This window comes from Pezoporus flaviventris, unplaced genomic scaffold (assembly GCF_033815535.1).
Source record: "Pezoporus flaviventris isolate CSIRO_AGI_PZ_B2104156 unplaced genomic scaffold, CSIRO_AGI_Pfla_v1 ptg000001l, whole genome shotgun sequence".
NCBI lineage: Eukaryota > Metazoa > Chordata > Aves > Psittaciformes > Psittacidae > Pezoporus > Pezoporus flaviventris.
Window position 1 is genome coordinate 29,747,811 of NW_026892549.1, and position 12,832 is coordinate 29,760,642.

The 12,832-nt window shown below is 36.4% G+C and overlaps 1 long non-coding RNA gene across 1 annotated transcript; it reads right to left on the minus strand.

Moving 5' to 3' along the window:
• Positions 1-381: 381 nt before the first annotated feature.
• LOC133265472 (uncharacterized) lies at positions 382-10,117 on the minus strand. Its single transcript, XR_009741972.1, has 3 exons — positions 9,682-10,117; positions 1,459-1,531; positions 382-648 (listed from the first exon to the last, which is right to left on the minus strand). It is a non-coding gene; the product is annotated as an uncharacterized LOC133265472 (long non-coding RNA).
• Positions 10,118-12,832: the final 2,715 nt, after the last annotated feature.

The window sequence follows — 12,832 nt, forward strand, 5'->3', positions numbered from 1 at the left end:
GCTCCTGAAATCTGCTGGGCATTTCTATTATACTCTAACAGAGGAACCCCAGGCTATTGCTTACGTTGTTTCTACATAAACTGAGGTTGTGTTTATGTTTGTAATTCGGTTTGTTGGGTTTTTGTTTTGTTTTGTTTTATTTTTTAATTAGATGTCTACTGAATTAACTGATTGAAGAACGATCTAGGTAAAGCTGCTTTAAAATTCTTTACATAGAAGGATAAACGCATTATAAGAAAAGCAAATCATGTCTGTTAATTGAAAATCTTTGCCTTTACTATGATAGAACATGCAACAATGACAGAAACTTACAGACTTTCTGCATAGGAATTCCCAAGTTTAAGCACTTAACAGCAAGTCCGTACACAATGATTAAGAGACATTAGTACACATTGGAAAGCAAAACTGCAAAACTCTAATTGTAGTCCTGCAAGACTTTTTATTTTGTATTAATAGTGTTGATTTTTTTGTTTTAAATACTCTTATTAAAGGTACAAAGTACTACAGAAATATTCTGATAAAATTTTCATAGCCAAAAAGAACAATTTTTGAAGATCTTTTTTTGAAGAGTACCAGGATAACTGAGGAAGGCTGCAATTTATGGCTGCAAAGCAGTCTTTCTCTCCAGTTGCAATTAAATAGAATACTCTGTAAAATAAATACTAATTAGAGTTACTGTTTCATGTTGCTTATCATTTGATGTATTCTTATTTTACTCAACTTATTTACCCAAAACTGAGCTTACCACACCCCCCTCTCCAAAAGAGAGTATAAATCAGAACTGTGCCAGAATTAATTTTAGACACGACAGAATAACTAGCAGTGGAAAAAGAAGCCTCATTTCTAAGAAACAGCCACAGTACTTCTACTCCAGAGGCAGTTTCATGCTACTGTTCTGGGAAGAAACATGCACTTTATAGCATAAAAATAGCATGTTGCTTACAGGTACAGTTAAAAACAAAATAGAGAATGATAAAAGTGATGGAGAAAAGCATTTTCCTAAGAACTTAACAGCTAATTATTTTTCACAGATTAATTCCTCTAAACTTGTCTTTTTTCTGTTTCAGGATGTCCAAATCTTTTTACTGCTCTAACCACCTTTCCTCCTAAATCTATTTTATACATTTGCAGCATGAAATAAGAATCCTGCTCTTCATAAACAGCTCCATCAGATCATCTCCCCTTCCTCCCTGAGGTGAACTGGTCATATAATGCTGCTCTGTTCTAACTATGCTCCCTACTACACCCTTATTTTAAATCCATATGATAGGCTCTAGCAGGGGTGGGTAAGGCAGAGTAACAGAAGTCAGGACCCCAAAAGATCCTGAATACCATCAACAATGAGCAAATATGCACGTGCCTGCTGAGGGCTCACTCTTTAGTCCACAGAGTAACCTGTCATTATCAGGATGGGTCAGATGCTAAGGTAAGGTAACAGGACTAGCCAGGAGCACACACCTGTGCCTTAACTGGTGCTTCCCATGTGCCTTCTACCAGTCTCACTTCCCCATTGTGCCTGGGGAGTTTTGTCCTGTGCTGAGGAAGTTGGGGCTGTTCAGCCTGGAGAAGAGAAGGCTGTGTGGAGACCTCATAGCAGCCTTCCAGTATTTGAAGGGGGCCTATAGGGATGCTGGAGAGGGACTCTTCATTAGGGACTGTAGTGACAGGACAAAGGGTAACGGGTTAAAACTTAAACAGGGGAAGTTTAGATTGGATATAAGGAGGAAATTCTTTCCTGTTAGGGTGGTGAGGCACTGTAATGGGTTGCCCAGGGAGGTTGTGAATGCTCCATCCCTGGCAGTGTTCAAGACCAGGTTGGACGAGGCCTTGGGTGATATGATTTAGCGTAAGGTGTCCCTGCCCACGGCAGGGGGGCTGGAACTTGATGATCTTAAGCTCCTTTCCAACCCTAACTATTCTACAATTCTATTCTATGATTCAAAGAAAGCAAAATATTCCAGTCAGGAATGATATCCTCACCCACTTTACTGAAGCACTATTTAAATATTTTGTGTCATACAAATGGTCTTCATTACAGGCTATGAGCTTTTTCTAAGAAAAAGGAAACAATCTCACCAAGTTACATATTTAATGAAAGAGAACACTAATTACTGCAACCTCTCTGTCACATTATGTACGCTGCATCTAAGTAGCGGGATCCCTCAAAGCCTTTGCTCTTTAAGATGCAAGCTGAATCCATTTTCAGTCATGTTTACTTCTCTTTATGAAAGAAAAGGGAGCTGATTAATAGATGCATTGTAAAACATTATTCAAATGGCTTTTCCTGCAAGTGACAAAGGAACCTCAAAAAGCCTAATGAAAAGAAAGAAAGTGGCAGATTTTGGGGTCAGCTGGAGAGAAGGGAAGAATTTGGCACCTTCCTTTTACAATCATGAGTTTGCATGAGGAGTGTTTGAGGAATGGGACTCCATCTCTATTAACAGGAGTTGAAGTTTCCACTGGTCTCCTCTGCATCTGCCCAAATAGGCTATCCTGACAGGGTAAGCAAATAAAGGCTAAAGTTTTAGCTCCTTATTATGGGTGAAGAACACACCACAATGTGTATACAACAAGATGCATCCTTGTCTTCCTTCTCACAACATGTGGGATTAATCTCGTGGTATAAGTAAATCCTGGAAGAAGTCCATACCTGCCTGCTGCATGCTGAGCTGCCAAGTTCTAGGAAGCTGGCTGATGGCAGAAGCAAGTTGCTCAAAGAACAAAGAACTGATTTCATGAAAATGGTGCATCACAGAATCATATAATACCAAGTTGAAAGGGACCTCAAGAATCATCTGATCCAGCCTTTCTTGGCAAAGCATTGTCTTGGACAGATGTCCCAGAATGCTGTCCAGCCGACACTAAAGAATCCACCACTTCCTTGGGAAGATAATACAATGATTTTTCTCACTGTGAAAAAAATCTCCTCTTCTGAACAACTGGAACTTCCCTGGTAGTAACTTGTACCCCTTGTCAGTTCCATGTCGTTCCTTGTAAAAGAAAGGAGTCTCCAAATCTGTATTCCTGTACTCTTTGATGCTCTTGGATCTCTCTGGTATTTTGTATATGAATCTCTATTGACAATTTTGCAGTACCTAGCACATTCCAGATTCCTGGCTGACCCCTGTTGTCACCCATAACTACAAGTGTCCTAGTTCCCTTGCAAGCTCTCACAAACTAGCGAGTTACCTTAGTAAGAAAATAAGATTGCAAAATGGGGATGTAAGGGAAGTAAACTCCACCTTGTACTTCCTTCCTGCAATACAGATGTGTTATTGGTACATTCATCATTTCACATTCACCTTGTGGGTTGCTTTCTAATCAACCTCAAACCTCCTGATGGCTCATACTGCCTACAGCTTGACTCTGACTCCATTTCATCATCAGGGAACTTGCTGGATTATTTACGGACTCTGCTGCAAGCAAGCAAGCTGAACTAGCAGTACTGTCAACTCAACCAGGTTGAAACCTCTCTAAACAGAAGCCCAGCTACTGAAGAAATCAAGGCACATCCTCTGCGATGCTATCATAAGCTTACTCAAAATAGAGCTTACTAGTTTGGGAGGGAAAAAAAAAAAAAGCCAACAGAAATGGGACTTTCTATACTTAGTTGGCCATCCCAGAAATGTTCTCACTGTTAGTGACAACAGCTTTGTAATTTACAGGCCGTTCTTGCCAAAACAGCTAAAATTCTATAGTAGACTGTAATTCAACACTGGGTGGTACTAACAGATTAAATCTAAAATGCTAATGTAACCCTTGACACTCAGCAGTCTAACGAAAGCAAAAGGAAGTGCTTCTGGCAGACACAGCTCACAGGAGGGCTGGACAGCAGTTACTTTACAGTCTCACTGACTGCAAATTGGACATGAGTTTCTAGGTGCCTCCTGTACGAAGGAATACCTCTGTCATCTGCTCTATCAGCTGATAAAGACAAAGCCTGAGATACACACCTAACAAATAATTCTTTAATATGGTTCACATGACTTTTTTTTTCCCTTTAACAAATACAGAACACAAACATAACTGAAATAACATAAAGTAACAGTAATATCAGTATTCTGTGTTACCAAGATTTTAGATTATGTGGGTTTTTTTTCCCATTTTCACTCTGAGCAATTTACACCTCTATAAAAAGTACTCGCAACATTTCATGCAAATATGATGCTCTACACAATTTAGAATGATGTTTTATCTGTGTATATATAAAACCACAATTAATTAGAAATGCAGCTCAACATCACCATTTACAGTGTATATTCCTTCAATTTTGCATTTCTAGTTAATTTCGTGATATCTTGTCTTTAACTAAGAAACTACATGTACCATTTGCTTTTAAAATAGGTGCGCTTCCAGACTAGACTGAACACTACCTGGACATACGGACTAATTGTGATTAGTGCAAACAGTTTCTTTTCCAACTCAAACTACACAAAAGGATTAAACTAGGCCTGAAATTGACTTAAAAAGAAAATATTCCAGAAAGGAAAAATATCTTCTTTTTCTGAAACATTTTATCTTGACCTGTCTTCCACCTAAGTTAGCACTTACAAAAATATTATTTCCATGGTAACTGTTCTTTTGCTTCATTTTTAGAGATGCTGAGGAACCTCAGCTGCCACCAATATCAAACAAATCTGTGTATGCTTCACACCCGTGAAATTCATATTGCATCTATTTTCCAGTACAGGCATTCATTTTTTTTTTCTTTTTCTTTAAATTCAATGCATATTTGCCACTGAAAAGCATTTAGGTGACAATTAAAACTAGATGCATACCTGACAGTTTACAGAGCTGGTAAGTAGAATAAAAACATGCCCAATGCTCAATGAGGTAGTTAGACATATATAAGCTTTGGAGAATGTTGCTAGAGGGGTATTTACATCTTTCAAGACTAAACAGCTGCAGAAATCTGTCCCAAAATTTTAGAACAGAGATAGATCCTAAACTAAAAGATCAGCACAACTATGTGTTAGCTCACCACCATAAACGTACTTTTTAATACTATGTCCTATTATTTAACTATATAAAGCATGCATTACCACACACACTGAGACTGAATAGTGAAACCAGTAGCTACAATAGACAGGAATTGCATTATAGCATTTCACTTGCAATATAACCCAAACATCCCAAGAGGCTATTACCCTTGTTTATACTTATTCAAGATATTTTATTCTTGAGAAGTGGTTATGGGCTATAACAGCAGTATTAACTTGGTTCTCATGACACAACAGAATGCATTTCATAAATGAAAGATGAAATATGTATACAGATGTGGATTAAAACTGTAGGTGACTTGCATGGCAGTTCCAATAGATACAAGAAAAGCAAAGCCAAATGCTCATAACCTATGGGAATTAGTTTATCTCTTAGGCAGTTGGCAGAGTATAGATTAGTTTCATTTCTTTGAAAATCCATAGAAAAACTGGGAATAAGAACTTGATCTTATAATGTATTTAAATTCCTATGGAACTTTTGGGCAAGCCTTCTGTTATATGCAGTTCTTAAAAAATTAACTGAAAATCTTTCTCCAAAAAATTAGATTCAAAATAATAATAATAATAATAAAATAAAAATAATAATAAAATGTTATTTACTGAATATTTTGTAATATTCATTGCAAAAATCACTCTTCCCATTTTTGGAGGAAGAAAAAAAAAAGAAAGTAAAAGAGAACTTATTATCAGCCATTTACCCAATCATCTTCCATACCATATTCCACACAAATTCCATAAATATCACAGAAGGACAGACAGCACAGAAAAATGAAAACTTTATTCAGAAACACTGCAGGGTGAGAAAGCCATCACTGAACATGTTTTCTTGAAGGTTTTACTTATGAATTTAGAGTGAAGGATTTTGAGGTGTTTGGGGTTTTTGTTGTGTTTTGGTTTTGGGGGGCTTTTTAAGTGAATGAAGAGATATTGGTAAACAAAACCTCAGTGTCTAGAAAATGTTGTATGTAATTTCTGTAGTCTAGCACTGCTCTTTCCCTAAATAAAAAAGATTAAAAAAAAAAAAAAATCAATAAATTGCACATTATCTTTACCTAGGGTAATTCAGGCTATCATCATGCCTTGTGTGTTAGCAATAGCTGTAAATCTTTTACAACTTTCAAGTAAGAAAAAAAAAACAACCATGCCTCATACATACACAGACAAAACTGTGTCAGAAATGGTATTTTTCAGTACGTGAAAATTTACATGCATGTTTTATCAGATAAATCACCATTTCACTGCTTTGTATTGAAATGCCTATGTGCTTCCGTCTACTGCACTATAACAGGATTGTAGACTACCATTTTCCAGTAAACCACCTTCTTTAACCATCTTGCTACAGGAGGTATACGTCTTTCTTGTAACAATTCTGTAACATCCTCCCAGTATTATCATGGCTCATGTACAGTTCTGCAATATCTTAGAAGGACTGGTATTTGTATATGTATATGTATTATTATAGATAATTATACATATTACACAGTATATATTATACATACATCTCTTCATTTATATAGAGAGATACTTTTAATGTGCTCATTTCTCTCTTCTAATCTATTATGAATATCCTTAGCTAGAAAAATATATTGGCAAGCATTTTCAAAAAACTGAATAATGTGAATATTACAAAAGGATTCTAATGGTTATCTCTTAATTTTTAAAGATCTAAGTTCTTTCTGCTTTGTTTTCATTATTTTTCTAATGAATGCCAATAGTAATTGAATTTTGGATATCCAAACAAGATATTAAGAACCCTTATTTTGGTGCAATACCCATAATCCACCTTGAAATCTCAAAAAAAAAATTTATATAGTTTTAATTAAACTGCCTGCATATTAACATGCGAGGCACTGAGAGATTTATTCGTCAATTACAGCTAAGTTTTAGAATGTATTCCTCTTCCAGTATTCACAAAAAAATATTTTAATTTCATTAGGTAGTTTTCTCCAGTACTTTGAGAGGCATTTACCTTAAATTAAGCTGACACGCAAGTAGTTGCATGAAATCACATTACTCTTAGATCACGGTGGACTTCTTCCTCTCCCCCCAGAGCAATCTCTGAAAGACATTTTGACTTGCATAGCAATGTAATGACATTTCTGGTATTTTCCATGGTGTGGAATAACTGATTCATTACAGGTTAAAGACTTCATGTGGTTTCTCTCCCTGCTGTTTCATCCTCCTTGTTTGTCCTCCTTCACTTGAATCAGCGTGATTCATTCTCTCCCTCAGACCTCTTTCTCCCCTCTTGCTCACTCCTCCATCCCTTTTGCTTTTCATCCCTATTCCAATCATCATCTGCTACATGGGTTTCTATCCAGAAACCAGAGCTACGACTGCCAAAAGAGCAGTGAGAGGTGGGCTGGAATCATAACAGACAGTAGAGGGTACCTAAATTATAACAAACAACGGTTACAGTACAGTCAAATAATTGATCTGATGTGTGGTTAATCTAGTTATCAATTTCTTCACCCTGCTAGCCTTTGCATCTTATGAAGATTGCTGTCCACTCACCTCTGCTCATATGCTTTCTCCCTAACATCATTTTATAATATAATAAGGATTATACAAAACAAATAAGAAAAGGAAGAAAAGTTAGCATTTAAGATTTTTTAACCTATTACTTTTACAAAATTGGGATGGAGAGCAATCAGAAAAATAAGATGAGAAAACTAGAAGGTAGGGAATAGAGGCAGCAGTCTGACACCGTAGCTTGTGGGAGGCTAAAGATAGAGATTTCTTTATCTGGATTGTCAGCAACTATACAGAGAAGGATATTTTAATGGATTAGACCATTAGTGAGCAGCATCTTACATTGGTGGGTATGACTGTAGTCATTCTTTGTTAAAAAAGAAGTTTAGGCAGCAGTCAATTCAGAGTACCACATACCAGAAATCAGAGCAGAAACACTGAACAATACAATACAGAATAGAAGCACGTATGCCCTTCAAATTCCCCCTGGAAATCCTCTTTTTATTCTCTAGCTACTTTAAAGATACCTGTAGAAAATGGACTGTAAATTTTTAGAAAAGCCAAGAAAAGTTATACTACTCCATGTACAGGAAGTTAGTGCTGTCATTATCCTTTTCCCTAAAAGCCCTGCTAAAAAACGATGTGTCTCTCTTTCCTCCTCTGATAAGGAACAATCATAGAATACTGAGATAGTAAGAAATACAGTGAGAAACCCATGAGAATATGTACAGCAAAGCGCCACCACTGTCAAGTCTATAGAAATAAAAATATAGATGTTTTGCTAGGTGCTTTAAAAGTCTCTCTGAGCACACCATTCCCTAGGGGCGAGAATTACATTTGCCAAGCTTACGCTGAAAGATGTTAGATGCAAATTATATTCCTCTATATTTATTGTACTATTTGACCACAGTGTTGAACACCCTGGCTCTGAAACTTATACCACTTACCACACTTTACACCAAAGCACAGAACTGCAGCAATCTGATGAACTCCCATACCTCATTCAATGATGTTTCCCTTACTACAGGAAAAAACGGTTATTGTCTACCTTGCATTGTAAATACTTGCTATAACTGATATGTGTCTCTCAATTTCATTCATAGAAGCAGTTTGTCTTGCAACTCTTAAGGTAGGAAAGTACTTAATAATTGTAAGAAAAACCTCCATTTCCATCTCACAATAATGAGAATGTGAAATAACAAATTGAAGCAGTTTCCTAAGTAGAAAACACACTTCTGTAGTTCAAATGATGCTATGCTACTTCTTTAAACAGCTGTCCACACAGACACACTAAATCCTATGATGGAATGGACAAATTTAATTGTAATTTAAAATAAGCATGACAGCTGTTACCACAGAATTGTTCCTAAGCTTTCAGGTGATCCTCATAACCATAGTACCATGAAATACTGCTTCACAATTGCAAATCACAAAAGACATTCACATTAAACTTTTTCTCATTCTCCATGTTTGTAATTAGCTCTATTAAGTCTATAATATCCACATACAAATAATTCAACAATATACTTGTCACACATCACTGTGATATTAAATACAAGAAAACAGGGTACTCAGGATGTGTTTGTCTTCAGTCCTGCCCTATGCAGAGAACACACAGACCTCCAAGAAGATTGTTTTAAATGAAATGCAAAGTTATAAAGGACTACTTTCAGTAAGCAGATGTAGTCATGAGAAACAAGTAGAATAGGAAAGGGTCCATGTGAAAGAGGCAGTCACTAACAAAAACCTGCAATTTGATCATATCTGCCAGTAACTGGTATTGAATATCACACTCTGCTAGACACACAAAGGCAGCATGCTAGCCTAAACAGTTTTTATTAATAGGTTAACCTGAATATTGCAGACATATCCAAAGCTGTGTCCTCACAATTTTCCTGCGCCTCTGTTGGAGGATAACAAAACTTGTTTTCTGTGACAATATAAATTATCCATGTGCCCATGTTGAGAAAAACTGGTTGAAATACCATTGACCTACATAGGATTAGTCATATTGTGCTAACACAGACTCACAGATTTGAGAAGGACAATGGGAGGAAGGACTTTAGAGACACACATAAAATCAGCTAACACATTGACATTTTTATACTGGATTAATGAAATGAAATCTGCTCACAGAATTCCAGTTTAGCACACTTCTAGCAGAGCAGAAAAAGTAGGTTTTTTTAAAGAGAGAAACAAGAATCCTTACTTTTCTGTTGAGTCTTCCATCAAGTCTGCCTATTATGACAAGGTTTTTTAAATACTATGCTCTTGAGTTTTAACCGAGACCTGCAAACTCACTCAAACAGGCCAGGGGAAATCAGAGGATTCTGAGTTTCTCTCTTAACTCCCAGGTGGCAACAACCTAAGAAAAGGGCCCACATAGCTCTCATTGCCTGATTATACCCCCGCACCTTTCAGCCTTTAATGAATGTAACCTCCAAATGCCTTTGTAATACCAGGAAGAGCCTATTAGTCTTACCCTGCTATGCTTACAGATTCAGAGGCAGTTAGGCACCTAGCTCTGGAGGGCTTACTGATATCCTAAAACTTCTGCTGTTTTAACTGGGCTGGGAGACTTTCTCATGGAAAATCAGAATGTTACAGCAATGTAAGTCTTTTTGATGGCTTATGTACTTCAGCTCTCTTCTTCCATAGCAGTTCCACAAATACAGGAATATCAGTGGAAACTGTGAATGTTTCATATTCACACGACCATAACTACAAGGGACATGGCAACCCTCTCCCTTCCTCATTCGTCTTAGTCACATCATTTAACTTCCTTTCTTCATCACTCCAATGTAACTGTGCAGCTCAAGAGAACTTGGATCATAGAGCTAGATGCTGTACAAAATTCTAATTATGCAAATCTCACTCGTATTGACACTGTGTTGGATTTTTTTATTGCTCCATTGTTCTCCCTTTTGGAAGTAATTTATTCTGGACCACATCAGTAGAGTAAGGCTTTATCTCCACTTAGAAATCTGAAAAACAAGCAAGAATTGGGCTAATTGACTTGAACATTATAGAGTTCTGTAACATTTTAATCCACACGTTCCTTTGCATGTGTAGGGCTTGGTTTTTCCTTTTATTTTTGTATTCACACCTACATATGTATAGTACAGAGGATCATATGTGCACTAAACTCTAAGACCTTCTGCTTTTTTACTTTATTTCCTTTCTACTTCAGTCTGAATTCTATTTCCATCTGTTCCTATGGCTGTCAGCCTGCAGACATTCTAAATTTCATGATCACCTGTTCTCAAGTAATCTTCATTTCTCTTAATATTTCTTCTTCCCTTCTCAGAAAAATCTATATGCTTCTGACATCTGTTTCCCACCATTATCTTTTATGAACTCCTAAGCAAAAACCCATTCAGAGATTTTGTCAATGTCAATCTGCTCTGTCAAAATATTACACTTGGCATGTCTGACAGCTTGCAATGTGCTGACCTTCATTGTGTCAATGACTTGAACAATATTTTTGTATTTCACAGCTCTTCTACACACTGACTTCAGCTTTTTTGAAACAACAAAATCACTAATACAATCTCTTAACCATTACTGAGTTGACCACCCTGCACATGAGACAGGAACTAATGTAGTCCTTATTTAGTCAGTGAGAAAATTATCTGAAACACAATATTGGCTTGACTCAGGTAAGGTATGAAAGCAAAATACCCCTGCCTTTTCATCTGAAAGAGACTGCAACATCTTCTCCCAAGATCACAGCCTGTGATAGTGTGACTAAATTCAGAAGGGACATGTGGACACTTCAAATCCCAATACCATTCTCTAGACACTGGATCATTTTTTCAAAACTTACTCTTTTGCTATGTTAGAATTTGAAATGTAAGTTTTCACTCCTGAAAGGAAGCAAGCTACATCATTTATCATGAAAATTACTTGGAAGTGAGAGCATTCACAATTTTCCAGGAGTACATTACCTTGTACAAAATAAATTAAAAGGTCAATTAAAATATCCACAAAGCAGATAACCTCTGCAGAAAAACAAGATTTGGCCACCTATGTTATTACTGTAAGAATATTCCTAAAATACTGTTTGTCAATCAAAATTCCAAACATATAGAGGCACAAATGCCTTCACATTCTCCTACACTTCCATAACCCTGGGATTAAACTGTGCATAAACTATAAGCACTTAATTTGCAACTGTCAGGCTAATGGACATTGAACCACATAATATTTCTCTAACTGGAGGTCTAATTGACTCATAGGAAGTGATATTAAATGATCCCAAGGCATTTGAGCACTGTTGAGATATACAGCTTTTAACATTAATTTTACCTCTATTCCTATTAGCAGCTGTCCACATTGTTGCCATCTTAAGAAGACATCTTATTTATTTTAAGAAAAAACACTGTTCAATGACTGTCAGGATAAAATAAACATCAATTTTTATAATCTCTATTATGTATGCAAAGATTTGACATAGCATTTTTTTACCTTATGTTTATACTGTTGGTAAAGGACAAACTGTACTCATTTTTATTATAGATACTTCATATAGATATTACTGTGAACTTTATCATTTACCATTTGAGATTGCTTTACTGAAAATATCACATACTTGAAGAATGATACTGAGGTTTCTTCCTCTGATACATGTAGGTTGCAATTGCCTCATAGTAGGTATCACAACTTCCTTTGTGTCTTTATCAAACCCGATTGCAGAGTTTGTGGTACTGCTAATAAGCAGTGAAACTAAAATTCAGGACGCTAAGCTTTGTCATTCTCAGTAGATACACCAAGAAAAGGTAAATGGGTGAAATCTAAGATTGTTAACTTGCTCTTTCTTTATGTTCTGGCATGTGTGCATATGAGTGAGTAAAAGTGCTAATCAATTAAAACAGCTTTTTGAATCTGGTCCCTTACTGTAGTTCCAAACTAGTCTAAAGAAACTGCTAGGAGATGGTTTAGATTACTATTACTCCTATGGACATGGAACATCATCTTTCTCTTGACTTTGCTGTCATGTAACTGTACAGAGATACTACTTTCATAGTTCTTTATGATACCCTCCAGGGTTTGGTTTTGCCTCTTATACTGATATGCTCCAAAAGCAGATTCTGGTAATGTATCCTTCTGGGGATATAGAAAAGTCATTACAGACCCTATATTGAAGGTATCTCATATTATGGTGGTGATTACTCCTATTTAGAGTTAAATGCAAGATGAGTCCCACCCCCTCTAATATGCAAAGTTCAGCACAGGTTTCTCAGCTCTTTTAAACTTTCCTTTTAAGGATCTGGGGACCTAAAGGGGAAAAAAAAAAAAAAAGTGAGAAAACGGGACAAAACTTTTTTTTTTAAAAAGGTTATTAAAAAAAACCACAACAG